This window comes from Dermochelys coriacea, chromosome 4 (genome assembly GCF_009764565.3).
Source record: "Dermochelys coriacea isolate rDerCor1 chromosome 4, rDerCor1.pri.v4, whole genome shotgun sequence".
NCBI lineage: Eukaryota > Metazoa > Chordata > Testudines > Dermochelyidae > Dermochelys > Dermochelys coriacea.
In genome coordinates, this window is record NC_050071.1 from 12,977,382 (window position 1) to 12,994,004 (window position 16,623).

Here is a 16,623-nt window from a genome sequence, read left to right on the forward strand (position 1 = left end):
GTCATGCTGTAGAGGAAGTGGTGTCTTCCTGTGGCATCTGTGGTCCCCCATTACCAGCCAGGATAGCCAACGGCAAGGAAAATTAAATTGCTAGAAAAGAGAACCTGAGGAAACATGACAAGAAGCTAGAGGTAAAACAAACTTAAGCACAGATAACAAAAACAAAAAAAATGTTGCTGAATTTTATTGTATGTATGTATGTATTTATTTATTTATATTTTGCTATTTCATGCCAAGTATAAAGACAGCTTTTGGCTGAAGTGAACTGCCCACTTATGCTGACTGAAGATCTATAGAACAGTAAGCAGTAAAAACTGCTCTTTCATACCTACTTTTTATTCTTTTCTTCCTGGTGAGCCTAGAAAGTCCATTAAATGCAATGAAGACATTGGGATGTTTACTTCTGTCTTTTTTGGTATAGCTCAAGTTAGACCTTGGAACCTTGCTTCTTCTGCAGTCCATGAAAAGTTCTCTGTACTCTATTACAGCTGGGGTACTAGTGACTGCTACAGCTCAGCGATGCAGGAGCGTTTCCGTTATAGTTTTCAGTTGCTCATCACTTGAAACATTTATCTGTCAAGATTACATCTTCTAAGCTTGTTCCTTGCCAGAGGGGTTGTTTTGTTTGAAAGTCTGAAAATGAGTCAGCCAATTTTCAGTATCCGAACACAGTTGGTGAAAGGAATATATTTTTCCCATTATAAAAAATAAATCTTGCATTGTTTTCCTGAAGTCTTAATACTGAGATGGCTGGAATAGAAAGATGAAAACTGGCAGGGGTGTGTAAGTGTAACAAGCATGTTATACACGTTGCTGGTCACCAGTGGAGAGTTACTATCTATGCAGTCATTTTGCTCTGGTAGAGTTCTCCTCATAAGGGCTGGCTCAAACACTACAGTCATCTCATTGTGTCACTGCACATGCAGCCTTATTTCTTGCATCTCCCAACTTTCAAGTGCTTGGGCATACAACCTTAGTATTGTCTTCAAACACTTTTTTTTTAAATGGCATGTGCAGTTTAGGGGTGATTCTTAGATGCCAGCTGCTGTTTGAAGTTCATATTGCAACAGTAAATCAGTGGGCTTTTTGACTATCTGAGTCTGGCTAAGGGGTTGCAAACTTTCCATTTGAAAGCAGACCTTGATGCTATTGTCCATGCTTTTGTTACCTCAAAATTATCATCTTTCTTGCCCTGTTTGTGGGGTTACATCTTCAAACCATTTGGTGATTGAAGCCCCAGCGTTTTGCACCAGCTCGTTTATTGAGCGGGGCACCTTGGGTACACATGACCCTGGTGCTCTCTGATCTGCGCTGACAGCACATTGGCCTCCAGGTGGAGCATAAGATGTTGATTATGAATGCTAAAGCTCTAAGTGACCTGGGACTGGGTTACCGGAAGGAAACGCCTCTTCTCAGGTGTACTGTACTGCCACAATGATTAGAAGGGGCACCCAAGTTGGATCCCCTTTCTTGTACAAGAGAAGATATGGTTCCTAGTGGGTTTTCTATGTAGGTTCAGACTCTGGAGCTTGCTCACCCTGCAGTCTGAAGGAACCCAAATTTGGCAGCCTTTCAAGCATATCTGATAGGGGGTTTGGGGAGGGCTCAAGGTAAGCTTCCCAGACCAATGAATGGGTAGAAAAGAGTGGTGTGTTTTTTTGTGTGTGTTTTTTTGTTTTTGTTTAAGGAGGACAGCTGGTTGATTTGCTGTTGGAATTATTATATTGCTGCTGGGATTTTGTTGTATTACTGATTGTTAGAGTGCCTAAAGCATTGTCTTTATTCTCTAAATAATGGAAATAAATATTATTTATGTATTTAAAAGGAGGCCCAACATGATCTTGGATGTTTCAGAGAGCAGGAACATCCAAAATTTACTAACCAAACAGCCTTATTGACAGCCTGGCAGGAGTAAGAGTTCTGCACCTAATAGCAGATAAACTGCATCTGCCTTCATAGGAAGGTTGGCCTAGAGCTTGGCAGTTCTGTTCTTGGCTCTGTCATGCATTCTGCCTGTGACCCTCTGTTAACCTCTCTTGAACGTAACATAAGAATGGCCCTACGGGGTCAGACCAAAGGTCCATCTAGCCCAGTATCCTGTCTTACGACAGTGGCCAGTGCCAGGTGCCTCAGAAGGAATGAACAGAACAGATAACCCTCAAGTGATCTATCCCCTGTCGCTCATTCCCAGCTTCTGGCAAACCGAGGCTAGGGACACCATTCCTGTCCATCCTGGCAAATAGCCACTGATGGACCTATTCTCCATGAATTTATCTAGTCTTTTTTGAACCCTGTTATGGTCTTGACCTTCACAACATCCTCTGGCAAGGAGTTCCACAGGTTGATTGTGCGTTATATGAAGAAATACTTCCTTTTATTTGTTTTAAATCTGCCGCCTATTAATTTCATTTGGTGACCCCTAGTTCTTGGTGTTATGAGAGGTAATAAACAACACTCTTATCTACTTTCTCTACACCAGTCATGATTTTATAGACCTCAATCATAACTCCCCTTAGCAGTCTCTTTTCCAAGCTGAAAAGTCCCAGTCTTATTAATCTCTCTTCATACAGAAGCTGTTCCATACCTCCAATAATTTTTGTTGCCCTTTTCTGAACCTTTTCCAATTCCAAGATGTGTATATATATATTTTTTTTTTGAGATGGAGCGACTACATCTGCACACAGCATTCAAGATGTGGGCATACCATGGATTTATATAGAGGCAACATTATATCTTCTGACCTATTATCTATCCCTTTCTTAATTATTCCCAGACTTCTGTTTGCTTTTTTGACTGCTGCTGCACATTGAGTGGATGTTTTCAGAGAACTGTCCACAATGGTTCCAAGATCTTTCTTGAGTGGTAACAGTTAATTTAGACCCCATCATTTTATATGTATACTTGGGATTATGTTTTCCAATGTGCATTACTTTGCATTTATCAACATTAAATTTCATCTGCCATTTTGTTGCCCAGTCACCCAGTTTTGAGAGATCCTTTTGTAGCTCTTCGCAGTCTGCCTGGGTCTTAACTATCTTTAGTAATTTTGTACCATCTGCAAATTTCGCCACCTCACTGTTTACCCCTTTTTCCAGGTCATTTATGAATATGTTGAATGGGACTGATCCCAGAACAGACCCCTGAGGGACACCACTATTTACCTCTCTCCATTCTGAAAACTGACTATTTATACCTACCCTTTGTTTCCTATCTTTTAACCAGTTACCAATCCAAGAGAGCACCTTCCCTCTTGTCCTATGGCAGCCTACTTTGCATAAGAGCCTTTGGTGAGGGATCTTGTCACAGGCTTTCTGAAAATCTAAGTACGCTATATCCACTGGATCCCCTTGGTCTACATGCTTGTTGACCCCTCAGAGAATTCTAGTAGATTGGTGAGGCATGATTTCCCTTTACTAAAACCATGTTGACTCTTCATCAACAAATTACGTTCATCTATGTGTCTGACAATATTGTTCTTTATTATAGTTTCAACCAGTTTGCCCGCTACTGAAGTCAGGTTTACAGGCCTATAATTGCTGGGATCACTTCTGGAGCCCTTTTTAAAAATTGATGTCACATTAGCTATCCTCCAGTCATCTGGTACAGAAGCTGATTTAAATGAAACGTTACAGACTACAGTTCGTAGTCCTGCAATTTCACATCTGAGTTCCTTCAGAATACCATCTGATACTGGTGATTTATTGCTATTAAATTTATCAATTTGTTCCAAAACCACCTCTAATGATACCTCAATCGGGGACAGTCGGGGCTGGCTCCAGGCACCAGCTCTCCAACCGCCTTTTTTGCTTGGGGTGGCAAAAAAGCTTGAGCCGGCCCTGGGGACAGTTCCTCAGATCTGTCACCTAAAAAGAATGGCTCAGCTTTGGGAATCTCCCTCACATCCTCAGCCGTGAAGACCGATGCAAAGAATTAATTTAGTTTCTCCGCAATGGCCTTATTGTCCTTGAGTGCTCCTTTAGCATCTTGATCGTCCAGTGGCCCCACTGGTTGTTTAGCAGGCTTCCTGCTTCTGATGTACTTAAAACAAATTTTGCTATTACTTTTTGAGTCTTTGGCTAACTGTTCCTCAAATTCTTTTGGGGACTTCCTAATTGTATTTTTACACTTCATTTGCCAGTGTTTATGCTCCTTTCTATTTTCCTCACTAGGATTTAACTTCCACTTTTTAAAGGATGCCTTTTTGCCTCTCTCTGCTTCTTTTACTTTGTTTAGCCACGGTCGCTCTTTTTTGGTTCTCTTACTATGTTTTTTAATTTGGGGTATATACATTTAAGTTGAGCCTCTATTATGGCGTCTTTAAAAACTTCCCATGCAGCTTGCAGAGATTTCACTTTTGGCACCGTACCCTTTTAATTTCTGTTTAACTAATCTCCTCATTTTTCTGTAGTTCCCCTTTCTGAAATTTAAATGCTACAGTGTTGGGCCACTGTGCATCCATGGTGACACATCTGGTTTTAGATCTGTACCAGACAGGGACAAGCCTTACAAAAACAGGCCTACCCAGCTTCGTGCAGACGTGCACTATAAATTGTACCCTGGCTGCAATAACATGGGTGGGAGCTCAGGCTAGCCACCCAAATACATACCCATTGGGTCTGGTGGTATTGTACTCAGGTGGCTAGCCCAACCTGCTGTTTTTGCAACTGTGGCCATGCTATTTTTGGGTGCTACCCTGAGCAGATCTAGTGCTTCTGTCTAGCTGTGCTGGGAATTATGCTGCCCAGCTGGGGATGCTAATGCTGCCTTATCTCACAGGCGAGGCGTGAGATTAATGGTAGTGAGGTACTCGCACTAAAGTGATTAGCGCTTGAGAAGTCTGGAAACTACTAATTCTTTAATACATAGGCAGAGTCTGCTGAGATCTCTGGTCCCAGCATGTAAAGGGGCCAAGGTGCTGGAATCAAAGTCCGTGGGGCTGCATGTTTGCAGGTAAGGTGAAGGTGGCTACACTTTGAGATTAATACAGCAGGTTTATAGACAGTCCTGCTAGGGAAACAGTACTGAGATTGGAAAAAGAACTGACATTCTGCAGAAATACAGTTTGAGAATAAATAGTGTGCCTGAAGTGAAGAGTTCTTTATAATCGTGGAAGCCAAGAGGAAAGAGTACTTGGACCCCAGGCTGGCTTCCAATAGGCTGTATTCTGGTGCCTGAGACTACAAAATTTGGGGGTTTTTTGTTTTGTTTTTTGTTTTGTTTTTTTAAACTTATAGCTAAAGCGCAGTGTGTTAAAGTACATGTCTATCCTGAAAAATGACGCTGTGAAAATGGGCCAGTGGGGCACCATATCTCATGGTGGTTTCTGAATGAAATATACTTGGTTTACAAGGGGTGGAGGGGGGATATGACTGCCATCTATCCATACTGCACAGCCTCACCTGTGAGAGATTTTGCAGGCCAAATTAGACCCTCATCAATGCCTATGCAGTCCCACAGATTGTCTGTGTAATTGGAACTTGGTAAACGTTTTGATTCACGAGAAGGAATCAGATCTAGCTCATTCTCCTAAAGTTGTTGCCTTTGCAGAGTTAATGGCACTAACAAACAGTAAAAGCTTTATTTTTAATATTTTAGTCAGAACAGGACACGTGCTGAGTGTTTGGCAGCATAGTGCAGTGGTTAGGAAACTAGCTTGGGACTTAAGACCTGTGTTCAATTACCTGCAGTACCCCCAGATTCCTGTGTAACTTCCCCATCTGTACAATGTGGATAATAGCGCTGCTCTGCCCCATAAGGCAAAGATTGACACAGTATCCGAGCACCTTAATGGTGATCATAAGTGCTTCTTCAAAGCAATGCACAAAATAAACTAATCATCAGAGCACCCTGTGAAGAAGGTAACTACAAATGGGACCCAACTCAAAACCCTGCATCCCAATGTTCTTGGCGGGGGGCGGGGGGAGAAGAGTTTAGACCCAGATAAGAACTTCTCAGGTGGTCCCTGTTTTCAGGATGTAGCAAACAAAACTCAAACTCTGGGGATATTTGGTTCCACACACTGTGGCTTAGACCCACTTCTATTTATTCTCTCCCATTTTAGTGATGGGGAAACTAGACAGGGAGCCTTCAGTCTTTTACCTGAGATCATACAGCAAATCTGTAGCAGAGCCAGCGTTAGCCTTCAGTCTTTGTTTTCAGCCCTGTGCTGGGCTCCTACTGCCTTGCATGGAATGATTAGGGCCAGTTTCTGGATCTGAATGTGGAGCTGGAAGGGAAGAGGGTGTCTGGTAGGGTGGCCAACTTTCTAATCGCACAAAACTGAACACCCTAGCCCCGCCCCTTCCCTGAGACCCTGACCCCCCCACACACACACTCATTGTATCTTCCCCCCCCCCCATTGGCTCGGGCAGGGGGTTGCAGTGCAGGAGGGGGTGAGGGCACCATCTGGGGTGCAGGCTCTGGGGTGGGGCTGTGGATTAGGGGTTCAGGCAGGTTGAGTGAGGGGGTTGGAGGCTCCATCTGGGGGTGGGGATGAGGGGTTTGGGGTGCAGGAGGGGGTAATGGGGTGGGGTTGGGTTGCAGGTGGGTGAGGGCTCAGTCTGGTGGTACAGGCTCTGGGGTGGGGCCAGGGATGAGAAGTTTGGGGTGCAGGAGGGGGCTCTGGGTTTGAGGGGGGCCTCGGGGCTGGGGTACAGTGTTGGGGTGTGGGCTTACCTCTGTTAGCCCCCTCCACTGCGCTGCTGACTGGGAACCAAGGCAGGCTTCCTGCCTGTCCTGACTCTGTGCAGCCCCCTGGAATTGGCCGGCAGGTCCCACTCCTAGGCAGAGGCATGGCAGGTGGCTCTGCACATTGCTCTCGCCTTCAGGCACCACCCCCGCAGCTCCCACTGGCTGCGGTTCCTGGCTAATGGGGAGTGTGGAGCTGGTGCTCGGGGTGGGGCAGTGTGTGGAGCCCCATGCCCCACCCACCCACCCACCCACCTAGGAGCCGTACCTGCTGGCCACTTCCGGGGCACAGCACAGAGCCAGGACAGGTAGGGACTAGCCTGCCTCAGCTCCGCAGCACTGCCAACCAGACTTTTAACAGCCCAGTCAGCGGTGCTGACCATAGTTGCCTGGGTTCCTTGGGTGTTGCGGTCGAAAACCAGACATCTGGTCACCCTAGTGTCTAGCACGCTCCTTTCTGTTGCAAACTGTGATGGGGAATAGGCCCTAAGACTCCTGTTAACCCTTTGCTAGTGTGAGGCCCGTTAGCTCGTCAGGCGATGTCTGGTGGTGGGGGTGAGTCAGGCCCAATTTTTAGTATCGGGCCCAGCTGCAGAGGGCGAGGGGAGGCAGAGGCTGTCAGTGACTTTGAGGAAGCGCCTTGGAGCTGGGTCTGGGCAGCCATACAAGGAGAAGGCGCAGCAGTCGTGGAGGCTGCAACCCGTGACAGGCGCTGACGAACAGGGAAGGAGCTGGGGAGGGATTGTAAGGAGTGCTGCTGAGCTGCCTAACAGGGCTGCCACCCAGGGGAGGGGGCAGGCCTGGGTGGGTCTCCTGCCCCTCCCCCACCACGAGGAGAGAAGTATGAGCCTTTGGACTAGGAGCGGCACAGACTCCTGAGCTGTGGCTGGGGGCTGAGAGCCTAGCACAGAGGCCACTAGTCTTGGGGAGGGGGGAGTCTGTTTGGACTTTATTATCCTGGAAAGGGACCAGACTTGAAAGGTGGCCTGGCCATGCCCCAGAAGCTGCAGGTCGCCATGGAAACAGAATGGCAGACAAGGGGGGTCCTGGAGTAGAAGGGTACGTTCCTTCCCCTTTTGTGCGCACCCCTGTGTAGACAGAGGGAAGGGAGTCGGAACCCAGAGTCCTGCCGCTTGCAAGCACACGCGGAGGAGGTGGCCAGTGTTCAGCAAGAGGACCCAGCCTAACTAGGGCATGCTCCCCTCCTCCTTCTGTACTACTGAGAGCAGGCACTAGGCGGTGCTTACTGTCCCCCCTCCGTCAGAGCTCTCCCCTGCATTGCCTGCCTCTGTCGTGTGCATGCAGAACGGCTCCCCAGCCAGCACAGAACCCTTAATGCACAGCGCTGCTTTAGACTTTGTCAGCGCTACCAGATTCCTTCTAGGCGCGTGTTAAAAGGCAAGGCCCAGTGTGAGTGGGGCGAGAGGCCAGCTGTTTCTTGCTGAACACCGCACTTCAGCATCTCGGGAGCAGCGCGAGCTTCTCAAGCGGACCGTTGGCCAGCGAGAGCAGCACCAAAAAGAGCAAACCCTGTCATTGTTCCTGAAGTGTTCTTTATTAAGGAAGAAGGCTCCCGACCCCCAGGAGAGCAATGTGTGGGTCATCGCTTCCTTCTGCCCCCATCACAGGTGGGGTGTGTGTGGATTTGCAGGGAAAGGGCAGAGCCTGCTGGTGCAGCAGGGGCAGTAATCTATACGTCGGAAGCAAGGATGGAATTTTCTCCCTGCCCTGTTCCTGCAGAGGTGCAACAGTCAGAGCAGATGGGGAAAGTCCAGCTATAAAGGAGACAAAGCAGAGAACACTTCCACAAAACATTGAAATGCCCCCTTGATTATTAAGGCTGTAGACAATATTGATTAAGGCTCCAAGCTTTTAAAAGTAATGCACAGATTCCTTTGGTAGTTTCCTTAATCCCTGGTAGTTACCAGTATACCTACCCTGGTTAATCCGAAATCCCTGGGCATGGTTCAGTGCATGTGTTTGAGTAATTCCCTTCTGCAGTGATCTGGATGTGAATGATGGGGATGAAGGTGGATTCATTTCTCTTGCAGGAAGGGGGCAATATAGGCTGCAATAATTTCGAATCCATATGCGTCCAGGAATCTCTCTTCAGAGATGCCCAAATCTTTGTAGAGGTAACCATAGCACTCTATTTAAAAACTCGGAATGCTTGACACTTCCTCCAACTTGCCTGTGAGAACTAAACAGCTAAGATGCGGAATGGCTAGGAGGGAGAGCGGCATGGCCCTGAAGAAAAGGTAGTGCAGAGTCATGCCTCCTACAAGGGGAGCTCAGGGAGAGACTGTCCATCCTGAAACTCTGCACTATATACATATACTCTAGAACCCAATAAGCAATGGTCTTTCTCAGATAGTGAAGGTAAGCTGTGCACTACGCCCAGTTAGCTAGGCAGGTGGGTGGATGTTTGAAACAGCCCCCAATTGATAGTAATTTCTTGTCTAATTAAGGACAAAGCAGGGAAAACATATTAAGAGGAGCAAACTAAGGGGAGTTCCATAGGGGATCAGGGTGTAGTCTTGGTGTCGGAACGGAAGGGTCATAGTCTAAAGTCTGTATAATGTTGCAAGCTGTAACCTCTTCTCATGGTGCATTTGCAGCAGTGAGTAGGACAATTCTAGCCTACTTTAGATTGGGCAGAGCTGCCAAGTTTGTGAATTGCCAGTGAGAGTTTTAATTGAAGCAATTCATTATAAGTCAAGCAAAAGCCCAAAGCAAGTTACGGGGGGTGGGGCAAAGACTTCATTACACTCAAGCATTCAGCAACTCAGTAAATGTTCCTGTAATTAAAACGTTGTCATTTCTTTTTATCTCCCAACAGTTGCATGGATTTAGAGCACTATGCACTAATTAAACCTAGAGGGTGAGTTAACAAAGCACTTGGCTTTGGTGTAGGTTTACTAGACTAGTATCTGGAGCAGTGAGCAACCAGTTACATGGCTTGGGAAGAAATTTCTTATGGGTGAAATTCACCCCTGTGCAGAAACACAAAGACAAGACCTAGGCATCACTTAACCCCTTTTCAAGGCTGATTCCCCACTCTGGTACTTTGAGTGCTGAAGGTGGGGACCTGCAAGGATTCTAAAATTAATACTGACTTGTAACTTCATTCAGAACTCAACATGAAACGCTTTTGATGATCCAAAATGTCTGAATAACATTCACTCTCACAAGTCTGGTTTTCACTTCTGGGGATCTCTGTACGTAGTTCCTGGCACAAGTTATGGAGTAAGGCTGTATTTGAGGTAGTTCTGGTATTAAACTCCCAAGGTCACAACTTTTCTCTGACCTTGGGTGGGTAGATGCCACCACCATTCAACCCCCCACCCCTTTTGAGAACCTCGCAAGGAGCACTTGGGAATTCCTTCCTGTGGGATACCCTTAAGCCTTTCACACACCCCCTCCAGGGAAAAGCGGAGAAAGAAAACACAGGAAATCAGCTGTTGCCACCAGCTAATTAAATGACATGCACAAGCCTGTTGGGGACACCAAAAATCCAATCCTGTTCTTTAAAAAGATATAAATGTTATTAAAAACAAAAAGAATGAAAATACATCTAGAACTTGGGCTTTAGCTAGATTTAAAAAAAACAACTTACAAAATTTAACATCAAGAATAACCTCCTTGAGGTCCAGCTTAAAGGAAAGCAAGCAAAACAAAAGCATTTTGGGTTAGCACAGAGGAGTCCACAAGCCAATAAGAAATAAACAGAGAGAAACCTACTTGCGTCTTTCTAGACATTTTCTGATCTCCTTACGTATCTGGGGTTTTAAATGAGGAGGTTTGGGTATGATCTGATTATTTCCATACCTAACAAAAAGGTTTTAACAGCATCGTCTTTAGTCCTTTCTCTGCTCTGTCCTTTCTCTCTGGAGAACAACAGCCAGACAAAGGGAAAGTTGTTTTTTTTTTTTCCCCCAATTTTAAAAAGTTCTAGCCCTCCCATTGGCTCTTTTGGTCAGGTACCCACTCACTTCCCTTAACCTATGCAGCAGTCAGACTTTTTAACCCTTTACAGGTAAAGCAAATAGAGAACAGTTACCAAGAGGGATTCTCTAGCTAGCTAGCTGGCTGCCCACAAAAGGGAGCTACCCCTCCCCCTTCTCATTTATCACACCCCTCAAAATAGAGCATTACTAACTCTCAATTTTTTTTGGCCACCTTTTATCATTGAGGAAAGGGCTGAAACTTGGGTAAAATACCACCAGTTCATCTAAAAAGGCTGCAAAAAAGCATGGGGTGGAGGGGGATGAGTAACTTGGCACTATTTGTAATACAAATAAATAATTTAGGGCCCCATTCTGTAAACACTTCTGTATGTAACTTGATGCATGAACTGTCCCATTGAACTCAATGTGACTATTCACATACACAGAAGTATTCATTTACAGAAGTGTTTGCAGGTTAGGCCTTTAGGCCAGGTATTTAGGCATTGCTGTGCTCAGCATCGCAATGTTGGATTTAGGAGCCTAAATACCTTTTAAAAAAATCTGGGCCTTAGTCCTTTTAATAAGCACCAGTGTTGTTTACTCTTGTTTTATGGTAGCACCTAATAGGGCCCCAGTCCTGATTGTAGTCTTTGTGCAAGGCCTTGTACACACACAAGGAAAAGAAAGTTCATGCCCTACACAGCTTACCACGTCAGTCTCCATTGTAATGGGAGGTGTGATTTGCAGTTCAGGCTAAGCAGACAACTCTTCATCCAGTTGGAAGCTGGCTAGGCCTGTTTTTGTAATGCTTGTCCCTGTCTGGTACAGATCTAAAACCATATGCGATTTTTGTCCGGGGTCACCATGGATGCACAGAGGATGCCATTTTGCAGAGCTCACTGCTTCCCTCTCACTGGCAAGGTGCAAGTGAGATCATGATGACAGGGTCGGGGTCACACCATCCCAGAAGTTCATATAACTCTAGGGAGGTGTCGGTGGCCAGCCTAGTTCAGGGAGGGATGGACCTCAGCAACACAAGTATGTACTTTCCTAAGGGAACTGGGTGGGCTTGCACAACCCATGCTGTTTCACTGATTTTAGCATGCTAGCTAGATTAAAGCTCGTATGGGCATGGGCTTAGTAGTGCCCTACGTATATCCTGCTGGGGCTGACTGAAGTAAGTGTGTGTGTGTGTGTGTGTGTGTGTGTATATATATATATAGTCCTAACAGGACTGCATTAGAAACCGTACTACATCAGTGTGACCTAGCTACTTTTTAGTTTGTCAGCAGGGTACATGTGGGGCACCTTGAATATAACATTTTAGAGTGCTCTACAGTTCACACCCTCCTATCCCAGATTGTGTACCATGTCACCAAGCCTGTAAGAGTCAACAGATGGATACAACAAACAGATGGTGGAGCACAAGTAATAGACAATTATTAATGCACAAAGCACTGATTTCAGCATTGCAACTGTCTAGCTCCTGCAGTGTTCTGTCGGCATTATGGAATAGGTGATTCTAAGGAGACATCTGAAGGAAATTAATGTAGTGGCCTCTGGATTTTCACTGCTTGTTCCTCTCGTACATAAGGAAGCAGGCAAGAAGGTGCTTCTTATTATTCAGTTGAATTAATTGTTTGTATACAACTTTGAAAATGTGAAGTGCTAAATAAATGCTGAGAACTATCCTTATGCTTATTCTTTTAATTTTCTACTTGTTGAGGGGTTTGAATGCCCATTCTCTTCTGAGATGGAAAAGCAACTCCAGTGCCATAGCTAATTTGATAATCGTCAGATGATGATTCTATTCAGAACCATGGATAGGGGAGATACTGAGTGAGAAATGTGCATAGCGTAACAAGAAAAAGACCCTTGATAGGAAAGTTAGTTGAACTGCATAAACCTCATTTATATACTTATCCCTCTCAATTAACATTATCCGTTAGCCTCTATATGTTTTTTCTTACTAAGTGTTATCGGCTGAAAGTGATGATATCACTCTTGTCAAAAAAACCCTTAATGCCTAATCATAGACACTGATCATCAAGTTGGAAAGGGTACTTTAATTTCCTTATTAAAATCAGCCTTTTGCACCTGCTGTCCAAGATTCACATCCACCCTGATGAGTATTCTTAACATCAGTGTAATTTGACTGAGTCCTTAGTCATGGCAGGCAATACAATTATGAATGGCAGAACCCCAGGGTAAAATGAGGTCTGACTTGTAACTTCACTCAGAACTCAACATGAAACACTTTTGATGATCCAAAATGTCTGTATAACATTCACTCTCACAAGTCAGGTTTTCGCTTCTGGGGATCTCTGTACGTAGTTCCTGGCACAAGTTATGGAGTAAGGCTGTATTTGAGGTAGTTCTGGACCCTTGAAAAGAGGAAGAACAGAGAGCTTATTTTCTTGACCTTGCTAGTTCAGCATTGCAGTCCCTAATTGTTCAGACAATAGAGGCTCAGACAGCTACAAACTTTGGAATATTTGCAAAATTCGCTGGGCATAGACTCCTCGCCAGTAGTTCCCCTGTTACTACCTGTAGGCCTTGCTGGAGCCCTAGGCATAACTAACAGCATGAGACAGAGTAGGCCTGACCTTGGCAAAATAAAAACACACTAGGTATTAGTTAACCAAGTAAGCAAATGCCTGACCAGAGAGGATGGTCCAAAACACCCAGAGTTCTTAAGTAACTACGTGAACACATTCTTAAGAAATGGTACTGGAACACATCGACCCCTCATAAGGTAAGGATGGGATGACCAAATAATGGATGGGGATGTTTTGTTCAAACTTGTAGGTACAAGGATAAGGGTGGTAACTAACCATGCCAGGAGTGTAGAATCATTGAATATCAGGGTTGGAAGGGACCTCAGGAGGTCATCTAGTCCAACTGCCGGCTCAAGTAGTACGTAACTTGTTTGTATCAATGTATAAAAGGAGAAGTCAAAGGAGGGGCACCTTTGTACAACTTAGGGGGCGGTATCCTGGTGCACTGACTGAGCTAGTTGGACATTTTCTGGCTAATCTGATAAGAGAGCTTTAAACAAGGTCCTACTGAAGGGTGACAAAAATCTGGCCAATGTGCATCTAGGCTCAAGTAACGAAAACAAGGGGAAGGGGCTTGTTTCTGGAGAAGGGACTAGAAATCACAACTGCATTAAAAAAGCAAGAAGAAAAACAGGGCAGTCTGCAAAATATCTTTGATGCCTGCATACAAATGCAAGTCATATGGAGAACAAGCAGGATGGACTGGAAATCATGGTATATGAAGAAAATTGATCTAATTGGCATTAGAGACTTGGTGGGACAACTCCCATGATTGGAGTATCAGCATAGATGGATATAGCTTGTTCTGAAAGGATAGATCTGGGAAAAAAAGGAGGAGGTGTTGCACTGTATGTCAAGAATGTACCCACTTGCCCTGAGGTCCTAGAGGAAGTAACAGAGACCTACTGAAAGTTTCTAGGTGAGGATAAAAAAGGAAAGAAACAGTGATGATGTTGCAGTGGGGGTCTATTACAGATCACCAAATCAGGAAGTGAAAGTGGATGTATCATTCTACGAGCAGAAAACAAGATGAGATAACACAGGGAGATGATAGTAATGGGGGATTTTAACTTCCCTGATATCTGTTGGAAGATTAATACAGCAAAACATAATACATCTTGCAAATTCTTAGCGTGTGTAAGGGATAACTTTTGGATTCTGAAACAACTAAGGGGTCATCCATTTTGGATCTGGTTTTGACCAACAGGGATGAATTATTTGCGAATGTGAAGGTGGTTGGGAACTTGGAAGAAGTGATGATGAGCTGATAGAATTCAAGATGCAATGGAAAGGAGGACAGAAGAACAGCAAAACAAGGACACTGGACTTCAGAATGGTGGATTTCAACCAGCCCAGACAAATAGTAGGCAAGGTCCCACGGAAAGACCAGTTAGGAAGAAAAGGAGCCAAAGGGGTCTGGCAGTTCCAAAAAATGTAATACTCGAGATTCAACATTAAGCTGTTCCAATGCAGAGCCACAGGATGCCAATGTGGCTGCACAAGGAGCTTTTTAGCTATCTTAAAAACCAAAAGGGATCCATACAGGGAATGGAAGGAGAAGCATTTTCTCCAAGGAAGAATACGTCGGAATAGCGTGAGCGTGTAGGGACAAAATCAGGAAAGCCAAAGCAAAGAATGAGTTACAGCTGTCAAGTAATGTTAAACAACAAGAAGTGGTTTGACAAATATGTCAAACAAAAAAGAAAGATCAGAGGTGTTGTGGGTCCACTGCTCAATAGAGATGATGAGCTCGTAATGGAAAATGACAGGAAGGCAGAGCTTCTCAATGCCTTCTTTGCTTCAATCTTCTCACAAAAAATAATGTGACCAGACGACTAGTAAAGTGACTATAGACAATAAAGAGGAAGCGATGCAGATCAGGATAAGTAAAGAATACGTCTGAGATCTTCTGACCAATTTTAATGAACTAAAATTGGTGGGACCTGCTGTTATTCATCCCAAGGTACTGAAGGAATTAGCTGAAGAAATGTCGGCACCACTGGCAATAATATTTGCAAACTCATGGATGTCCGGAGAGGTCCCAGAAGAGTGGAGAAGGGCTAATGTAGTGCCCATCTTTAAAAATGGGAAAAAAGGAGGAGCTGGGGAACTATAGACTAGTCAGCCTGACTTCAATAACGGGGAAGCTACTGGAGCAATGTATAAAACATTCAATTTGCAAATACCTGGAGGATGAAGGGGAGATCAATAGCAGCCAGCATGGCTTTACCAAGGACAAATCATGCAAAACCAGCCTGATTTCCTTCTTTGACAGGGTAACTGGTTTGATGGACAGGGGGATGCAGTGGACATAATATACCTGGACTTCATCAAAGCTTTTGACACTGTCCCACATGACATTCTGATAAGTAAGCTGGAGAAAGCAGCTTGGCGAACTACCATTAAGTGGATACAGAATTGGTTAAACAACCTCAAACAAAGAGTAGCTATTAATGGAATGATGTCAGATTGGAGGAAGGTCTCAAGTGGGGTCCAATGGGGATCTGTTCTGGGTCTGGTGTTATTTAATATCTTTATTAGTGACCTGCATGTAGAAATACAGAGCTTACTGATCAAATTTACAGATGACACAAAGCTGGGGGGAAGGGTTGCCAGCACTTTGGAGGATAGAGATAAAACTCAGAGGGATCTTGATAGATTGGAGAACTGGGCTAGCGGCAACAAAATGAAATTCAGCAAAGACAAATGTAAGATGCTAAACCAAATGCACAAATCTAGAATAGGGGATAACTGGGATGGCAGCAGCAAGTCTGAGAAGGATCTGGGAGTTGTCATGGATTACATCCTTAACATGAGTCAGCAATGCGATGCTATTGCCAAAAAAAAAATGCAACTTTAGGTTGCATTAACACAGAGGCAGAGCATGCAAGCTACAAGAGGTGATAGTACCTCTCTACTAGGTGCTGGTTAGGCCTCAGTTGGAGAACTGTATCCAATTTTGGTCACCAATGTATAGAAAGGATTTGGAAAAACTAGAAATGGATCCAGAGGCAAGTGACAAAGATGATCAAAGGGATGGAATGCAAGCCAAATGAGCAAATGCCAAAGAAATTGGGTATATTTCCAGGGGATGGATCACTTGATGATTACCTGTTCTGTTCATTCCCTCTGAGGCACCTGGCATTGGCCACTGTCAGAAGACAGGAGACTGGGCTAGATGGTCCATAGGTCTGAGGCAGTATGGCTGGTCTTATGTTCTTGTGGTTTTTGAAAGAGGAGATTAAGGAGAGACAGAATAGCAGTTTTCAAAATACTTGAAGGGCTGCCATAAAAAAGATGGAGAAAAGTTGTTCTCTCTTGCTACAGGGAGCAGGACAACAGGCATTGGGTTCAAAATACAGCACAACAGATTTAGATTATATCTCAGGAAAAACTTCCTAACTAAGAACAGTAAGGCAATGGAACAGACT

The 16,623-nt window shown here is 44.6% G+C and overlaps 1 long non-coding RNA gene across 1 annotated transcript; it reads left to right on the forward strand.

Moving 5' to 3' along the window:
- The first annotated feature begins 1,376 nt into the window (after positions 1 to 1,376).
- Positions 1,377 to 16,411, forward strand: LOC122459927. Its single transcript, XR_006280913.1, has 3 exons — positions 1,377 to 1,388; positions 7,224 to 7,228; positions 16,281 to 16,411. It is a non-coding gene; the product is annotated as an uncharacterized LOC122459927 (long non-coding RNA).
- Positions 16,412 to 16,623: the final 212 nt, after the last annotated feature.